At 39.3% G+C, this 17,963-nt stretch overlaps 1 long non-coding RNA gene across 1 annotated transcript; it reads right to left on the reverse strand.

Annotated features, from left to right (window-relative positions):
• Positions 1-5,384: 5,384 nt before the first annotated feature.
• On the reverse strand, positions 5,385-15,861 carry LOC119086657. The gene is made up of 4 exons (XR_005090006.1): positions 14,872-15,861; positions 9,932-9,992; positions 8,529-8,650; positions 5,385-6,257 (listed from the first exon to the last, which is right to left on the reverse strand). It is a non-coding gene; the product is annotated as an uncharacterized LOC119086657 (long non-coding RNA).
• Between the last annotated feature and the right edge of the window lie 2,102 nt (positions 15,862-17,963).

A 17,963-nucleotide genomic window follows, 5' to 3' on the forward strand; every position in this document is an offset into this window, starting at 1 on the left:
AGTTATTTACTTTTCATTTTGTACTCAATCATATTTATTCAGTAATAAATGGACATCTTAAGCAAACTAAGAAAACCATGTACCTTCAAATGCATATGTGATTTGTTTTCTTTTTTTCCTTTTATTGAAAACAGATTTTTTTCTCACATAACATATCCTGATTATGGTTTCTCCTCCCTCTACTCCTCTCAATTACTCCCTACTTCCTTGCCCATCTGGATCCACTCCCTTCTTTCTCTCTTTAGAAAACAGGCTTCTTGCAGACCCACAAGCAAAATTAGTTGGAGCTCAGGAAATCCTGCAGAAGAGGGGGATAAAGGATTATGGGAGCCAGAGGGGTTAAGGACACCACAAGGAAACCCACAGAATCAACTAACCTGGGCCCATAGGCGATCACAGTGACTGAACTGACAACCAGGGAGCCTGCATGAGACTGACCTAGGCCCTCTGCATATAGGTTACAATTGTGTGGCTTGGTCCTCTTGTGGGACTCCTAACAGTGGGAATAGGTGTGGTGGTATTGTGTTCCCAAAAATATTGTGTACCCTAATAAATTTATCTGGGATCAGAGAATAGACAGCCACTAGATACAAAGGCCACTAGATACAAAAAAAATGGTGGCACTCACCTTTAATCCTAGCACTCCAGAGGTAGAAATCCCTCTGGATCTCTGTGAGTTCAAGGCCACATTGGAAACAGCCAGGCATGGGGACACACGCCTTTAATCCCAGGAAGTGAGCCTTTAATCTCAGGGAGTGATGGCAGATAGCAGAAAAGTATATAAGGCATGAGGACCAGAAAATAGAAGCATTTGCCTGGTTAAGCTTTTAGCTGGTTAAGCTTCAGGCTTTCGAGCAGCAATTCAGCTGAGAGCCATTGGGATGAGGACACAGAAGCTTCCAGTCTGAGGAAACAAGACCAGCTGAGAAGTTGGCCAGGTGAGGTTAGCTGTGGCTTGTTCTGTCTCTCTCATCTACCAGCATTGACCCCAATAACTGGCCTCGGGTTTGATTTTATTAATAAGAACTTTTAAGATTAATGCTACAAACGGGCTGCCTCCAACTCTTATCCTGGCTTTTGGGACCCTATTCCTCATACTGGATCGACTTGCCCAGCCTTAATACACGAGGACATGCTTAGTCTTACTCAACTTGATATGTCATATTTTGTTGATACCCATGGGAGACCTGACCTTTCCTGAATCAAAACAGAGGAGGAGTGGATTGGGGGTGGGAACAGAGTGGGGTGGTAGGGAGGGACTGGGAAGAAAGGAAGAACGGAGAAACTGTGGCTAGGATATAAAATAAGTAAATAAATAATGTTAAAAAACAGGCTTCTAAGGCTAATAATAAGATAAGATGAAATAAAACAAAGACAAAACAAACAGAAGGAAAGAGTCTCAGGAAAAGGCATAAGAAACAGATATAGATGCAGAGACCCACTTGTTCTCACACTTAGGAATCCCATTTTAAAAAACACTAAGCTGGAAGCCATAATATATAAGCAAAAGACCTGTAGGTTAAAAAGAGAGAAAAATGTTTTAAATATATAAAAGTAAACAAAATAAAACATAAGATAATTAAATAGGTGGGAATCCCTGACACTATATTATGAGACAAGAAACCTCCAAAGATGCCACTGATTGCATTTTCTGTTGGCATCTACTGCTGGGCATGCAGCCCACCCTTAAGAGTAGTTTGTTTCCCCAGTGAGACTCCTTTGTAGAAAACTAAATTTTCATTTGCAAGTGGTTATCAATTGAAGATTGCTCCTGGGTTAGCGATGGAGCCATGTGCAGGCCCTGTCCCAGCCTCTGTGAGTTCATATGTGCATCAGTCTCGTTGATTTAGAGACCTTGTTTTCTTCTTCGTGTCCTCCATTGCCTCTGGTTTGTACACTCTTTCTGCCTCCTCTCCCACAGGGTTCCATGAGAGAAGAGATTTTATGAAGGCCTCCTTTTTCCCCTCAAAATCTATTTTTTATTTAATATTTTTATTTTATAATTAACTTAATTTCACATATCAGCCACGGATTTCCCTGTCCTCCCTCCCCCCCCCCCCAGCCCTCCCCCCTAGTCCACCTCCCATCCCCACCTCCAGGGAAGGCCTCCCTTTTAGGGCTCAGTGTTCCAAGGTCTCTAATTCTATATGATGTCTGACTATGGATCTCTGTATTTGTTCCCATCTGGGGCAGGAAAAAAGCTTGAGATATATGTTTTCAAACAACTTTCTCATCACACGTATTAATTAGGCAATATGCATTGATATATTGATATAGTATGTATTATATCAATGCATAACTCAAGATGTTTTTCTGAAGTGTTTGAGAGCAATGCAATTCAAACTGTTCAAAAAACACAGGGACTCATAAATCTGAACATTTACAAGATATCCTGCCTCAGACACAGATTGACCCAAGAGCATGCTTTGTTCCTCTCAACTCTCTTCAGGGCAGTTGGGTCACTTTTTGACAGATTCTCTCCACATACAAGGGAAGAACACTGCCCATGTGCTCCCAATTTAGACACAAACAGGAAAAATAAAAGTTTATGTTCCTCCCAGCATCCAAAAATCAATGCAGACAAGGCATCTGCTTGGCACTGTTTATAACTGGTGCCTACCTCTGTACCAACAACTGTTGGCAGTAGATAAATTCTATAAAATGCCCAGATTAGAGAGAGCGCGCGCGCGTGCTCGTGTGTGTGTGTGTGTGTGTGTGTGTGTGTGTGTGTGTGTGTGTGTGTGTGATTAACACTAGAGCAGGATTGGAAGTATCGTGATGAATACCTCCACCAAGATCGCACAAAATAAGAGAAGATACTCTTTCAAAGGACAGAAAATTTTGACAAAACAAAATATCAAATTCCAGCCTCATAAATATCATCTCACTCCTTAAAAACTCTTCAAGGTATTCCCATCTATTTAAAACTAAGCTAAAGAAATTTCTCAAAGTCACACTAGCTGTGTGACCAAATGGGAATGTAAAGACAGTTGTAACAGTTCGCCAGTGTTTTTGTTTTTTCTACTACATCTTGTGCTTTTCTTAATGCCATAGACCCCTGAGTAATACCCAGTGCCCTATGCTTCCATCTGTAACACCAACTGAAACATGAGTGCAGAGAAGCAGTTCACAAACTCATTCACATTCAGCTGTCTGACACTGACTGATTGAGAATTGGGTATTCCTCTAACGGAAAATTATAATTTAGCATGCACCAAATTTAGTTGGCAAAATGAATTGATAGTTAAGCAACAGATTTAGGAGTGAGACAGGCATTAGTTATAGCCTTGCCTCTGATACTTGCTAAGTGCATGATCTTGGGAAAGTTAACTAACACTCTGAGCTTCAGGCTACTCATCTGTAAAAGAGAGATAATAGCACATATGAAACCAGAGATGTTATAATGATTAATGGAATTAGTTCTGTTAATTACCTACCCTACACCCATGTCAAATAGTTGGTGTTAAGTTAATATTCATTTGTCCCTATCCTACAAGAATAATTTAAGTCTTTTTAATCCATAGGTGAAGGCAGTTTTGTTCTTCTAAAATCAAGGCACAAAAATAACTTGTATATTAGTTGCTTTTATCATCACTGAGACAAAATACCTGGGTTTATTTGGGTTCACAGTTTCTGAGGATCATAGTCTATTGTGGCAGAGAAGGCCAAGCAGAGCAGCTCATTCAATGGTGATGGGAGCATGTGCTGACACAATGGTGGATCACGAGCAGAGATGGCAGACTGGAAGCAGAGTTAAACCTTCAAGCACCCACTCCTAGAGGCCTATGTCTACAAGCCAAAATGATCCCCCAAAGGTTCCACAGCCTTCATATCTGCACTACAAGCTGGGGACTAAACATTAAAAATGTAAATCCATCAGGGACATCTCAAATTTAAAACATAAGACCTCATATGTACACAGCCTTGGATGTTAACTGCTCACATATAATAGCTCTTTTGATCATTTTAATGGCTTTAAAAATATTTTTATTAGAACTTTATACATGAGCACTGTACGTACATCACTCCCACTCCTCCCTCCCCTTTCAAATCCTCCATGTTTCCCCCTCCCAAATTCATGGCCTCTTTTAGTTATTAGATACATATGTAATACAGATACTGTGTGTGTGTGTGTGTGTGTGTGTGTGTGTGTGTGTGTGTGTGTGTGTGTGTGTGTGTCTGTCCCTGGAGGAAACTGATCCTCCTCTCAGTATCCATTGAGGACCCATACTTCATCTAGGAGTGGGATATTGTGAAATTTTCCCTGTCCATGTTGGCATATCAATTGATAGCAGTATGCCTATCTTGTTCAGGCAACCATACTGTTGAAAAATCATGAGTGAACTTTCCCTTTTCCCTGGCGTTCTAGAGAACACTGTCTCACAGCAGATGTCCTGGTCCTCTGACTCATGTCATCTTTCCATCCCCTTTTATGTAATGTTCCCTGAGTCTTAGGTGTAGAGGTGGCATGTATCAGTTGGGACTTTGCCCCCCAAGGTCTCTTATTCTCTACATTTTGACCTGTTGTATATCTTTGCAATAGTCTCCATTTGTTAAAAAGAAGAAGAAGAAGAAGAAGAAGAAGAAGAAGAAGAAGAAGAAGAAGAAGAAGAAGAAGAAGAAGAAGAAGAAGAAGATTCTTTGATGATGAGTGAGAGCTACACTGATATGTGGGCATAAGGATAAGTACTTAAATTATAGTTAGGTATTACATTAGTTTAGGAAAATAGATGTAATAGGTTTTCCTTTAGGGTTTATAAATTATCTAGCTGTGGGTAGTTGACTAGGTTTACAGCACCAGTCATTAATTCTCTCCTGTTGAGTGGGCCTTAAGTCCAGTTAGACAGATGTTGGTTACTACCAAGAAAAAAGTGCCACTATTGCAACACTGGGAGCATCTTTCTGGGTCACTCATTGCTGTAGTTCATAGGCTCCTTAACTGTGTAGAACTATTGATTATTCTATTCCCTTGGCAGCTAGCATAGTACCCTCTGGTAATATGAGGGCCAGTCATCAGTAAAGACATACCCAGGCCTGTTCCAACTTGATTCTGTGAAGCCCTGTGGTATATCCAGCAATATGGCCCTTACCTTCAAGTTCTGGAAGACAATGAAGAGCAATGATAATAGTTCATATTGTTTTGGGAGACCGTTGTAAACTCCCAACCAACAAGTTAAGGGGAGGTTTCCCATGCCTGGCACTGAGGTTAGATAGTGCATGGCTCTTGGGGTAAGCACCATCATCCCATGTGGCATAACTCAATTAAAATTATATGCATATGCATACATATATGTACATATATATATATGTGTGTGTGTGTGTGTGTGTGTGTGTGTGTATGTATGTATTTTAAGTAAGTTTATAATATGTTTCCCTATGGCTTTTTCAAGCATCTTTGGTGTTATCACTCCTTCCTTCCTCTCTTCCTATATTAACCTTTTACCCACTTCTGCAGTTAAAGTCTCCCTATTTTCCCATTAACTTCTTCATTGCACCAGCCTCATACTCTCCCCCATTCTAGAGTTCCCTTTTCACCCCTCTCTATGACCCCTTTACCTCTTGTTGTATATGCAAATCTAAAGATTCAGAGCTTAGAACTACAAATAAGAGAGAACATGCAGCATTTGTCTTTCTGGATCTGGGGTGCCTCGCTCAGTATATTTTCCACTTGTATCTATTTACCTGAAAATTTCATGATTTCATTTTTAGCAAGTCATGTTTTCAATATTTGTTTTTATTTTATGTGTATGTCTCTGTGTGCATGTCATATGCATGTGAGTATCCATATAAACCAGAGGGTGTCAGAGACCCTGGAGTTAGAGTTTACAGGCAATTGTGGAGCATCCACTGTCAGTGTCAGGAGCAGAACTCAGGTCCTTCAGAAGAGCAGCAAGTTCTCTTAACCACTGAGCCATCTCTCTAGAGCCTTTAACAACTCTAAGAGAGTCAAGGTAGAAACATATAAGCCCAATTTCGTTGATTTGAAAACACAGGTTCCAGGAAAGTTGGATCACTTTTTCATATCTCAAGTAATATTTAGCAGCACTGGAGCCAAATGGTTTTTTGTCTTCTAATCCAGGTGTGTCTTCTGATGGACAAGATCATATTTCTTGGCACTCACAAGGAGAAAGGAAGTTTCCATACAAGATCATATTTCTTGCCAGTCATAGAGAAAAAGACAGTGACCGCATTTCCGCAAACATGAATATTTTTCTTCTTCTTTCCTCCCCACTAAATTGTTCACTCATGGGTAGAACCTAGAGAGGAAGAACAGATAAGAGATAACATGGGTTTTACCTAACAGATCTAATTAATGGTCTTCAGAGAAAAAGAATAAATGGGAAATATAGAACTATACTATATATTTATAATGCATAAAGATATTAGGATATATAATATATGTGGTGGTTCATATAAGAATGGCCCCCATAGGCTCATATGTCTGAATGCTTAGTCACCAGGGAGTGGAACTATTTGAAAATATTAGGAGGTATGGCCTTGTTAGAGGAGGTATGTCACTGGGGGTGGGCTTTGAGGTTTCACAACCACAGAACCGCGGGCCCCCCCCCCCGTCCTTTTGCCTATGGATCAAGATGCAGAATTCTCCAACACAATATCTATCTGTGTGCCACCATGCTCCCCACCATGAGGATAATGAACTAAACCTCTGAACCTATAAGAAAGCCCCCAACTAAATGCTTTCTTTTATAAGGATTACCTTGGCCATGGTGTCTCTTCACAATAATAGAACAGTGACTAAGATGGTGTAATAGTATACATGTGCTTATATAGAATACATAGTATAGGTGTCCTATAAGGAATTGGTTAAACCAGTTATGGAGGGTGACAAGTCTCAAGTCCTGTAAGGGATTCAGAAGAGCTGGTGTCATTTTCCATCAAAAGGCAATAAGGGTGAAAACCGAAAAGTCAAGTAAGTCCACATTCTAGCATGAAGTAGGGAGGGTTTCATGGCTTAGGATAGTTAATGGCTTCTAAGGGAGGGAGAGAGTCACTTTTCTCTAAGGGTGTGGCTCCTAGCAAATCAACCACACACCAGTGGATGGCCTTAAACTCATGAGTATATGAGCAACACAAATTTAAGTTCATGGATTATTATATAGAAAAGATAAAATGAAGTTGGGTATTGGTAAGGTAGAGATGGATCTGGGAGGAGTCACTGGGAGAAGCTGAGGTGAATGTGATCAAAATACATTGTATGAAATTACAAAAAAAAGTAATTAAAATATTTTTGAAAAATAAAAAAGGGAAACCAATAAGAGCCAATATTTCAGCTTGCGTCCAAAGGTGGGGTGGGGGATCCAATGTCCTAGCACAAAGGATAGACTCCTTCTTGCTTGGTGAGGGTCATTATTTTCTATTCGGCACTTCAGGTGATTGAATGGGGCCCATCATCATTAAAGAAAACAACATGTTTTTCTCTGGACCAAGCAAATGTTAATTTCATCCAAAATATCTTCACAGACACACTCAGAAGACTATTTGACTAGACCTGTGGGCAGCCCATGGCCCAAACAACTGAAACATAAAATTAAACATCACAACTAGTAAAAAAATCTTCTTTGATCTTGGCATATCCAGGATCTGACAAATCCTTTATTTCATGGGGCATGTTCGATGGTTCCTTATAAATAGCCCCAGTGAGGCCTTTCAACTTCTTTTATATAAAATATTTTCTTTAGTTGATACTAATGCATTCAAGGCTTAGGTGCAAGGCATTGGACTATTGGACGCCACAAAGACTCTCAGGAGACCAAGAACGTTCAAATATGCTTGGGAATTTTTTTAATTTATTATTTGAGAATTTCATATAATGTATTTTTTAATTCTTCAGAGCAACATATACATGAGTCTCAAATTTGGTCACAGAAAGTTTTTATTCTTGTAAGTGAGAAGAGAGCTTAGTCGGAATATAGCTCTTTTCTCTCTGATCTCAATATAGCAACAGTGTCTCTTGCTAGAATGTGTGCCCATCCCACAAACTCAAGGCTTACAGGTCAAGCTTGCCATAGGGTTTTATTAAAGCAGCTATTTTGCTTGACTGAAGGTGGAAGACAACACTTTCTCCACAGTAGTGGTGGGAGTGAGGACCACAAACTCTTCCTCCTAAGAAACTGTCAGGCCCCTTCAATCTCAATACATTAGCATCCTCGAGGCGAGCATTTAGATAAGGACCACAAAAGCAGTTCTTACCATCACCTTTGATTTAAATGGCAAATTTTAATTGTTTTAAATGCAGGATTTTTTGTTCTGTTTTGTTGGTTGTTATTTGAGTTTATTAATGAATAAACTGATAATGTAAAAACAATGAAAGCTACTATCACCTTGCCAATTTCAGTCTAGAGATATTTGTCATAAGTGTGTCATAGGTTCCATTAAAAACATCTTTTACACACACACACACACAACATTACTTCAAATGAAAGGGGAGCTCCCCTTTAATTGTTGTATATGTGTTAGCTTTCTGTCACTGTGGTAAAATAAACAACTTACAGAAAAGAGAAACTTACTTGGGTTCATGACTTAGAGGTTTCATCCACAGTTGGCTGGTTCTGTTGATTTTGGGCCTGTGTTGAGGGAGAACATCATGGAGGGACTTGGGATGAGGCAAAGTTGTCTACCTCATGGTGGGCTAGAAGCAAAAGACAGAAAGAGAGACAACATGAAAAAAGATGGAGCTCAGATCTCAGTTTCCCTTTCAAAGACACACCTCTAACTTCCTCCCAACTGCCTTCACCTAAGAAAACTTCTAGAACTTTGCAATGCTACTACAGTTTGGCAACCAAGCCTATAACACATGAGCCTTTGGGGAATGTTTCAGAGTCAAACTACAGCAGCGATATATATTTTCACTGTTATTTTAAGTGATATGCTCCCCAAAGTTATAGTTACTCAGTCTTAGATGTTACCCCATATGGAATTCATTCCTTCCACAAATCACTGCTTCTACTGCTTCCCAGCAGCATGGAGTGCCCTCAGTGGCTTGGGAGTCTCTGCTTCATTGTCTCACCCATCAGAAGGTTCACCTGAGGGCTGAGAATGTATCTGATTTATCATTCTTTCCTCAGCTCCCAGCACTGTCTGACATACAGGGTGAGCAACTCAGCCAACGGTTGGTAAATGAAGTGATCATTACAAGAGAAAGCTGTGTGTTTTATTGATTCAGTGACAAGTAGGGGATGGCACCATGCCCTCCAGGAACTTGATGTCTACTTGAGCATATTTTATAGCCCCCATTTTATGATGCTGGAGAACAGGGCCGTACTTTAGTCATCTCTATATCCCATCATTTAGCATAATTCTTAGCACACTCAGTGATTCTCAGACTTGCTTCTATGATGGGTAGAGGATAATAGGTAAATATCTCTAAAGGAATATCACACAATTAGTAGTCAAGATAAACTTCAATTGGAATTTTTCTTGAAATAATGGTGGTATGAACACGATTTTTTCCTCTTCCAAACATATAGAAATATAATATTCAGTATGAGAGTTTTGAATATAATATTTGTATTCTTTGAGAACTTCATGCAATGCATTTGATCATATTTACCCTGCACTCCTCTCCTAACTCCTCCCAGATCCATTCCCCACCTTCCCAACCTCTCCCAACTTTATGTCATTCTTTTCTTTCTCTAAAAGCCCATTGACTCCAATTTGTGCTGCCCATATTATCACGGCTATGGGGCCATCCAGTGTAGTGTGGTGGACTTACCAGGAGCCACACCCTTAAAGAAAACTGGCTCTCCTTCCCCTAGAAGCCATCACCTGTCTATAGTTCCTCAGTGAGGGGTAGAGGAGCATGCGTCCCTTCCCCTCTATATTATAACACTGACTAGCTTGATCTTGTGCTTTATTCATAGTAGCCAGAACCTAGATGTCCCTCAATTGAAGAATAAAGAAAATGTGGTACCTTTACATAATGGATTATTATTCAGCTGTCAATTATGGAATTTGTAGGCAAATGGATGGAACTAGAAAAAAAAATCATCCTGAGTGAGATAACCCACAGAACCAGAGAAACTAAGTAACAAAGAGGGCTCAAGGGGGATGCATGGATCTTCCTTGGAGGGGGAAATAGAATAGATTTTGTGGGTGAACTGGGGGTGGGCTGGGGTAGGAACAGGAGGGGATCAGGTTGGGGAGATGGAAGGGGAAAATATTGGAAGAGACAACTGGAAAGGAGAGGCATTTCAAGGTGATGTAGAAACCTAATGCAATGGAAAGTCCCAGGAATCTACAAGGGTGACCCTAGCTAAGACTCCTAGCAATAGGGGATACATAACCTGAACTGCCCATCTCCTATAACCAGGCAAGACTTCGAGTGGAGGGATTGGGACACAGAACCAGCCACATAACCTTCAACCTACAATCTCTCTTGACTACAAGGTGTGCTTGGGGTAAAGGTGGTGCAGAAATTGTGGGAGTGGCCAACTAATGACTGGTCCAGCTTGAGCCCTATGATATGAGAGGGAGCCCATCCGTGACACTTCCTGGAGTACCAGGACCCAGAGGCTAGATAGCCCAGAGAACCAGCATAGAACCAAACATAACCGGCAAAAAAAAAAAAGGCAATGTAATGATGCCAAATGATACTCTGCTATACCAATAGATTGGTGCTTAGCTCAATTGTCATCAGATAACAGAGGTGTCATCCAGCAACTGGTGGAAACAGATGCAGAGACCCACAGCCAAACATTAGGCAGAGATTGAAGAATTTTGCAGAAGAGGAGGAGAAGAGATTGTAGGAGCCAGAAGGATCAAGGACACCACAAGAAAATCAACTAACCTGGGCTCATAGGGGCCTGCAGAGACTGAACCCACAGCCAAGGAGCCTGCATGGGACTGACTTAGGCCCTCTGCATATATGTTACAGTATATAGCTTGGTCTTCCTGTGAGACTCCTAACAGTCAGAGCAAGGACTGTCTCTGACTCTTTTAGTGGTTTGGGGGACCCTATTTCTCATACTGGGTTGCTTTGTCCAACCTTAATATGAGGGTAGGTCCCTAGTCTTACTGCAACCTAATATTCTATATTTGGTTGATATCCATGGGAGGCCCACCCTTTTCTGAATAGAACTGGAGGAAGAGTAAATGAGGGGGCCAGAAGGGGGATGTGGGGGGAAGGACTGGGGGGAGAGGAAGGAGGACAAACTGTGGTCTGGATATTAAAATGATGATGATGATAACGATAAATCATTTTTAAAAAAGGGAAACGTGCACCAAAAAAAAAACCCTCTTTCCCTTATAACTGACCCAGTCTGTAGTATTTTTGGCATCACACAACAGACTAGGATAAATGACTTAACAGATCACTCTGTCCCAGATGTAAAACTTTGATTGACAAATTAGGCTTGTCAATAGGAAAATATAACCTTCCTTGGGTGGTGGAGGTGGGAAAGATATAGGAAGGGTTAATCTTAATCAGACTTGGAGAGCTTCTGTGGCTCAGTCACAAGCCCTACCGAGGAGTGTCTGTTCTAACACTGGGTCTGACTATGTCACTGTGGTATATTTTGGGCCCATAGTAAGGGGACTTAGTAGATAATAAAGAGTAGAAATCCTGGATTTTCCTCATCATTTCATTCAACTGTATGTTCACGTTATGCCCCTTAAGTCCATTTAACTATTAGTTTGTGTCTTTTTTAAACTCCTTGAATTCTTCGAGTTTATAATTGTTCTTTTGAATTCTATGTCCTGTGATTTAACTTAGTAATTTTCATTAGAGAACATTTCTATAGGTTTGGGGAGAGATGTACTGTCTTGACCTTTTATATTGCTTTTTCAATGATACTGCCCATATGGGCATCTTTCATTGGTTGTGTATATCTGATATAAGATTTTAGGCTGCCTTAGGCTAGGTCAGCATACAGGCTATATGGCAAGGCCTAGAGACTGAGGATAGCACCATTAGGAGAGGTTCTAAGGATTCATGGAGGTGAATCTTTGTGCAGATGTGAAGCTCAGGAAAGGCCTAGAAATTAGATACGGTACAGGTGGACTAGGGGATGAAGGGTCATCAGAGTGGACCTATGAACAAGGTATGCTACCAGAGATAAACATGGCTACTGAAGAGGATGAAGGCAGGTGCTGCTGATGGGTCTGTAGGTAAGTAGGGACCCTCATTAACTGTTGGTGAATTGGAAAACTGATATAGTCATTCTGGAAATCAGTTTTGAGAATTCTCAAAATATTAAAAATAAATCTGCCATATAACCCAGCTATATCACCCCTTGGTATATACCCAAAGGAGCTGACATCCTAACTCCATAGGTACTTGCTCAGCCATGTTCATTGCTGTTCTTTTACAACCTAATTGTCCTTCAATTAATGAATAGATAATGAAAATGTGATACATATACATAATGAATACTACTCAACTGTAAGTAAAAATGAAGTCCTGAATTTTGCTACTAAATGGATGGAACTAAAGAGATTATATTGGGTGAGGTAACCTAGCCCAGATTCAGAAAGACAAATGTCACATGCTATCTCTCTCATTTGTGGTTCTTAGCTCTGAATCTATAAATGTGAGTATATAATATGGAGTAACCACAGAAACAAGGAAAATAAAAAGGTACCAAGGAGGTGCAGAAGGAGCTCTAGGGTGAGAAATGATGAGTGTTATGAAGGAAGAAATTGGATAATGGGGCCGAGGCTTTAACAGGGAAGAAAGACAGAGGGTAATACAGAAGGAGAGGGAGGGAGGAGGGATAAATAACACTAGGGATGCTTGAAAAAGATGTAAGGAGTCATTATTTTATATTTACCTAAAATTGCATATAATACACATGTATATGAGTACACACACACTATATACATATATATATGAAGTTATAGATAGATAGATAGATAGATAGATAGATAGATAGATAGATATAGATAGATAGATATATGAAGTTATGTCACTTGGAGTGACAATGCTTCCCACCCCCCACAAACCATGGACTATCTAACAAAAATCCTGCTACTGTTCATGAGAAACCTCTCAAGTTGTTGATCAGGGGAGTTCACGATCTCCTCCAAAACAATATAGGCTATTACTGTTACCCTTGGTTGTCTCCCAGAATTTGAAGGTAAGGCTCTGCTGCTGAAGACATGAATTTGGAGGAATCAAGCTGGAACTAATCTGGAAGCCTCATTCTTAAGGAATATCAGAAGGTACTGTGCAAGCTTCTAAAAGATAGGAGTATTCTGTATCCCTGCTCAGCTACACAACTGTGAAGCCTATGAACTACAACAATAATTGGATTGGAAACATTTCCACAATGGTGCAACAATAATTGGATTGGAAACATTTCCACAATGGTGCAATAGTGGCACTTTTATCTTAGGGGTAACCAATAGCTAATTGGAGGAAAGACCACTCAACAGGAGGAAAACCATGTCTGATACTGACTGGAAATGTAGCCACCTACCCATGGCTGGAGAGGTCATAGACATTAAAGGAGAACCTAGTACCACCATTTTCCTAAACAAGCATAATTTTCAAACTTCACTTTACATATTTATCCTTATGCCTACAGGTAAGTGTAGCTCTAATTTCTCATCAAATAAATTTTTCTTTGCAATAGGAGACAATTTTAGAAAATCACAACCAGTCAAAACACAGAGAACAAGTTATCACGAAGTGTCCACTCCCAGTTGATACATACTCCTGCACCTAAGGTTCAAGGAACAATGTGCAAGTGTGTGGTGATATTTTGTTTGTGCCCTCAAAAATAAAACTTGCCTTAGATCTCAATACTTGGAAAGCACACACCTTTAATCCCAGCACTTGCAGAGGGGAAACAGGAAGTGATATGACTGGGTGGAGAGAGGAAGTGATATGATAAGGCAGGGTGGGAAGAGGAGCTTGGCCCCTTTCAGTCTGAGGATTCCTAGAGGTAAGAAGTCTTTCTGTGGCTACTGATCTTTCAGCTTTCACCCTGATATCTGACTCTGGGTTTTTATTATTAAGACCAATTAGAAGTGGGGCAGAAAGATTGTAAGAGTCACAGGCCCAAAATGTCTACTGTGAAATTGTGTATCCTAGAAATGACGAGGAAACTTCTCCCACATCTCAAAAATATGGCTGCCTGAAGAATGCCTGAACAATTCCAACAATAGCTGACAACTTAGCACAGATGGGGAAACTTTCACTGGGTCCGACCTCTAGGTGAAGAGCTACAAGTAATTAACAAATGCTGAGAGTCAAGGACTAGACTTCCTTAGGGATAAGCCCTAATTGGTTATCCAAAATGAAACGTCATCCCTAGAAACATACACATGCAGGCAACACCGAACAACTGACTCAGCAGGCTGTATGTATGTCTTTATACATTTTTACGTGTGTGTAACAATGGTTTGTAAAAGGGAGGCTGTGAATTTGGGAGAGAGTAGGGGACATGTGGGAGGGGTAGGAGAGAGGAAATAGAAGGAAGAAATGATATGATTATATTTTAATTGAATAGAAGAGTAGAAAGAAAGGGCCACATGATGACATCATTTGAAATGAGTGTTGTACAGAAAAGTTAAACCAAGACACCACTGAGATTAATTGATAGAATTTTTTTTTAAAAAAAAAGACGTTTCCAGGAAGCCAGAACTAATTATTCTAAGGCCCATTTTGTGCTACTTATTTTATAGCCTAGGCTGGACCCTGAGGACAGTCATTTCTGAGTTCCCAACCTAGGTTATAGTTGGAATATTAACCCCATCTCTCATTATCACAAGGTGAGTAAATAGCTGGTATCAATGGAACAGCTAAAATAGTTTGAGGACATAAAATAGAGATTTTCTCAATGTTATGTGCATATGAATCATGTGTATTTCTTTTTAAGTGTTTATTCATGGAGAAGAGTGGGGACTCACCTGCCATGTACACATGTAAAACTTGCAGGACAACTTCAGGAAGTCAATTCTCTCTGGTCACCATGTACGTCCTGGAGATCAAACTCAGGTTATCAGGGTTAACAGCAAGTGCTTCTACATGCTGAGGAATTTTGCTAGCACCAGATCTCTTTTTTAAATACATATTCTGAGATCAATCATGTTAAGTGAAATAAGCCAATTATCAAAAAGAAAAGTGTGACATTTTCTCTCATTTGTGACATCCAGGGAAAGGACATAAAAGCTAAAGAGAGACTATTAGAGGTTTAGAAGGGAAAGGGAAGGGGAAAGAAAAGAGGATATAAGATAATAGAAGGAGCCATGAATATCTTATGCATATATGGAATGTGACAACGAAACCTATTTCTTTTTACAATTAGTATATGTTAATACAAATCACATATATTTTAATAAGTAATAAAATAAAATGCACATTGTGCTTCATTGGGTCTGGAGTAGAAAGATTCTGCATCTAACAGAACATGTTTCTTTTTTTTTTTTTTTCCTGATACAGCACTCTTTCCACCAAGGCTTAGCTCCTGGGTTCCCATAATTTTATAGTCTCTATGTGAGGGCTTGAGATTTCAGAGGAAAGATACAATATAAATTTAAAGTAATTAATTTTTTAATCCATGTTATCATTACACTGAAGTACTTTCTTTTAAGCACTACGCACTACAAGTAATCCTGTCTTCCTTCCTACAACCTATCAGAAACACATATTAAACCAAGAAGAAAAAAATCAAACTATAAACAACAAAAACAAGTATAATTTGAGGGTGGGGGCCTGGAAAAACAGCTCAATGCAAGCACATGCACTCATGCAAAATAAACATACACACTTATATATGCATAATTTTTTTAGAAATGAATGATTTTGGCAAAATTAGGTAACTAATAATAATGACTTAAGCTATTAATATAGATCTAATGTAAGTATAGTGAAAAAGTAACAAAATATATTTTATGTACTATTTTGCAGGTATTAGAAATACAAACAGCAATCACTATAATGAAGGAGCAGTGACCCACCTTTTCATTACTCTTCTCCTTTAAATATTAAAGAAAGGTCACTCTCCCAAAGGTTCCATAATTTCCTATAGATCTTTAAATGACTCTAATGTACAGTGTAGACATTGTGGAGAGCCAATGTGAAGACTAAACCTCTTTACACAGAAAGAATCTGAGGCCAAGAAAAATTGCATTATTCCTTAGTAATCAGAGGTTGGACCTCCCAATTCATAACTCAATTCATGGGTGGCATGTACCTCTGCCTGACTACAAGATTTTACAAAAGGGGATTTTATAATATCTAGACCTAATAAATTAATGAAGAATAGGTAAGGGAGTATAAACAAAGCAAGGGTCACAATGAAGTGATGATAGTTAGAGCCAGCTAATGGGTATATGGGGGTCCTGGCACTGTTCCCTCTACTTTTCTATATATTAAAAATTATCTTTAATACTACTGCTTTTTAAGATTATTGTATTTGATGTGTATGAGTGTTTAGCCTGAATGCATATATGTGCACCATATATCTCAGAAGAAGACATTGGATCCCCTGGAACTGGAGTTATAGATATTTATGAGCTACTGTGTGGTGCTGGAAACTGAATTCGGGTCCTCTCTAAGAGCAGCAAGTGCTCTTAACTGCTGAGCCATCTCTGCAGTCCCCAACACTGCTTCTAATATAAAAAAAGCTAAAGGAGAATTCTGTACTTCTGCCTAACTCTGTATCAGTGCATCAACCGTAATTAGCTTTCATGGGTTTGAAAAAGCTTCCCTGCTTAACTCTAACTGGAAACATGACAACAATCTGTCAGCCTCTGTCACTCTCTGTAACTGCAATCAGTGTCAATTTCTGGGGTGTAATATTCCCTAAAATAACAAATGAATAACAAACAACACAACAAAAAGTTATCTCAATTCATTTCTAAACATGTTACTAACAAATTGAAAGGTTCTCACTTCAAATCAGTCATAAGTTTTGGAAAGTCAAGTACATAAAACAGACTTGACTTTGGTGAAATGAAAAGTATCCAAGACAGAAGCAGCAATAATATATATGAAAATATTATCACATTGTTGTTGGGTGCTTTGTCCTATAAATGTCACTTAGGTCAATACAAATAACTTGCAATTTTTCTCTCTTGTTGCCCTGTTTTTCAAAGTGAAGGATTGATATGTCCAAATATTATTGTTGAATTGTCTATTTCTAAATCTAATTGTGTCAGTATTTGTTTAATGTGCAGGTGTTTTTTGGCTTATAATTGTATTGCACGCAGATGAACCCATTCTGTTTGCTTGCTTGTTTGTCCTATTTTCATTTGTTTGTTTTTATTTTATCTTATTTTATTATTTTAGGTGCCTGTTTGTTTTCTAAGAAAGAGAAAGAAAGGCAATAGAGTTGGGTGGTGGGGATGTGGAGATGTGGAGAGGACCTGGGAGGAGTTGGCAGAGAGGAAATCATAATTAAAATATATTGTATGAAAAAAAACTCTTTCCAATTAAAATAATTGAGGAAAAAAGAAAGTATCCTAAAAATATATTCAATATACCTGACATACTGTTTGGCTACATGAACTTTTTCCCTGTGAGCCTTTCAAACCTTCATTTCTGAATGGCTTTGACTATTACTAATCTTGGCAAATTTCCATGAATCTTAATCACAGATCCTTAAAAGACACCCAAAGGAATCACCTTGTTTCAAACCTCTACAGGGTCCTCTGTATTCCAAACATGTACTTTCTTACCTCCACTCAGAGGTAGCATTCCAATATAGCCAGGATAAGTCACCTCAACCAGCATCATAGGCTCGTTCTCCACCTATAGATTCAGAGGAATGAAGAGTCCAAAGTGTCTGGCCAGCACCCTTAACTTTAGTAACATGATCACTGCTGTTTCTTCTGATGAAAGAGTTCCAACTAAGAATTTTACAACTAAGACTTTTGAGCAGAAACAGCATAAAGCCACAAGAATAAGAAGCACAATTTTGGCTACTAGATCAGTGGAGATAATTGCTGCTGCTCTCGCTTCTACCCCCTTGATTCCTGGACGAGTCAGTCTTGGATAT

Source organism: Peromyscus leucopus, chromosome X, assembly GCF_004664715.2.
Source record: "Peromyscus leucopus breed LL Stock chromosome X, UCI_PerLeu_2.1, whole genome shotgun sequence".
NCBI classification, from domain to species: Eukaryota; Metazoa; Chordata; class Mammalia; order Rodentia; family Cricetidae; genus Peromyscus; species Peromyscus leucopus.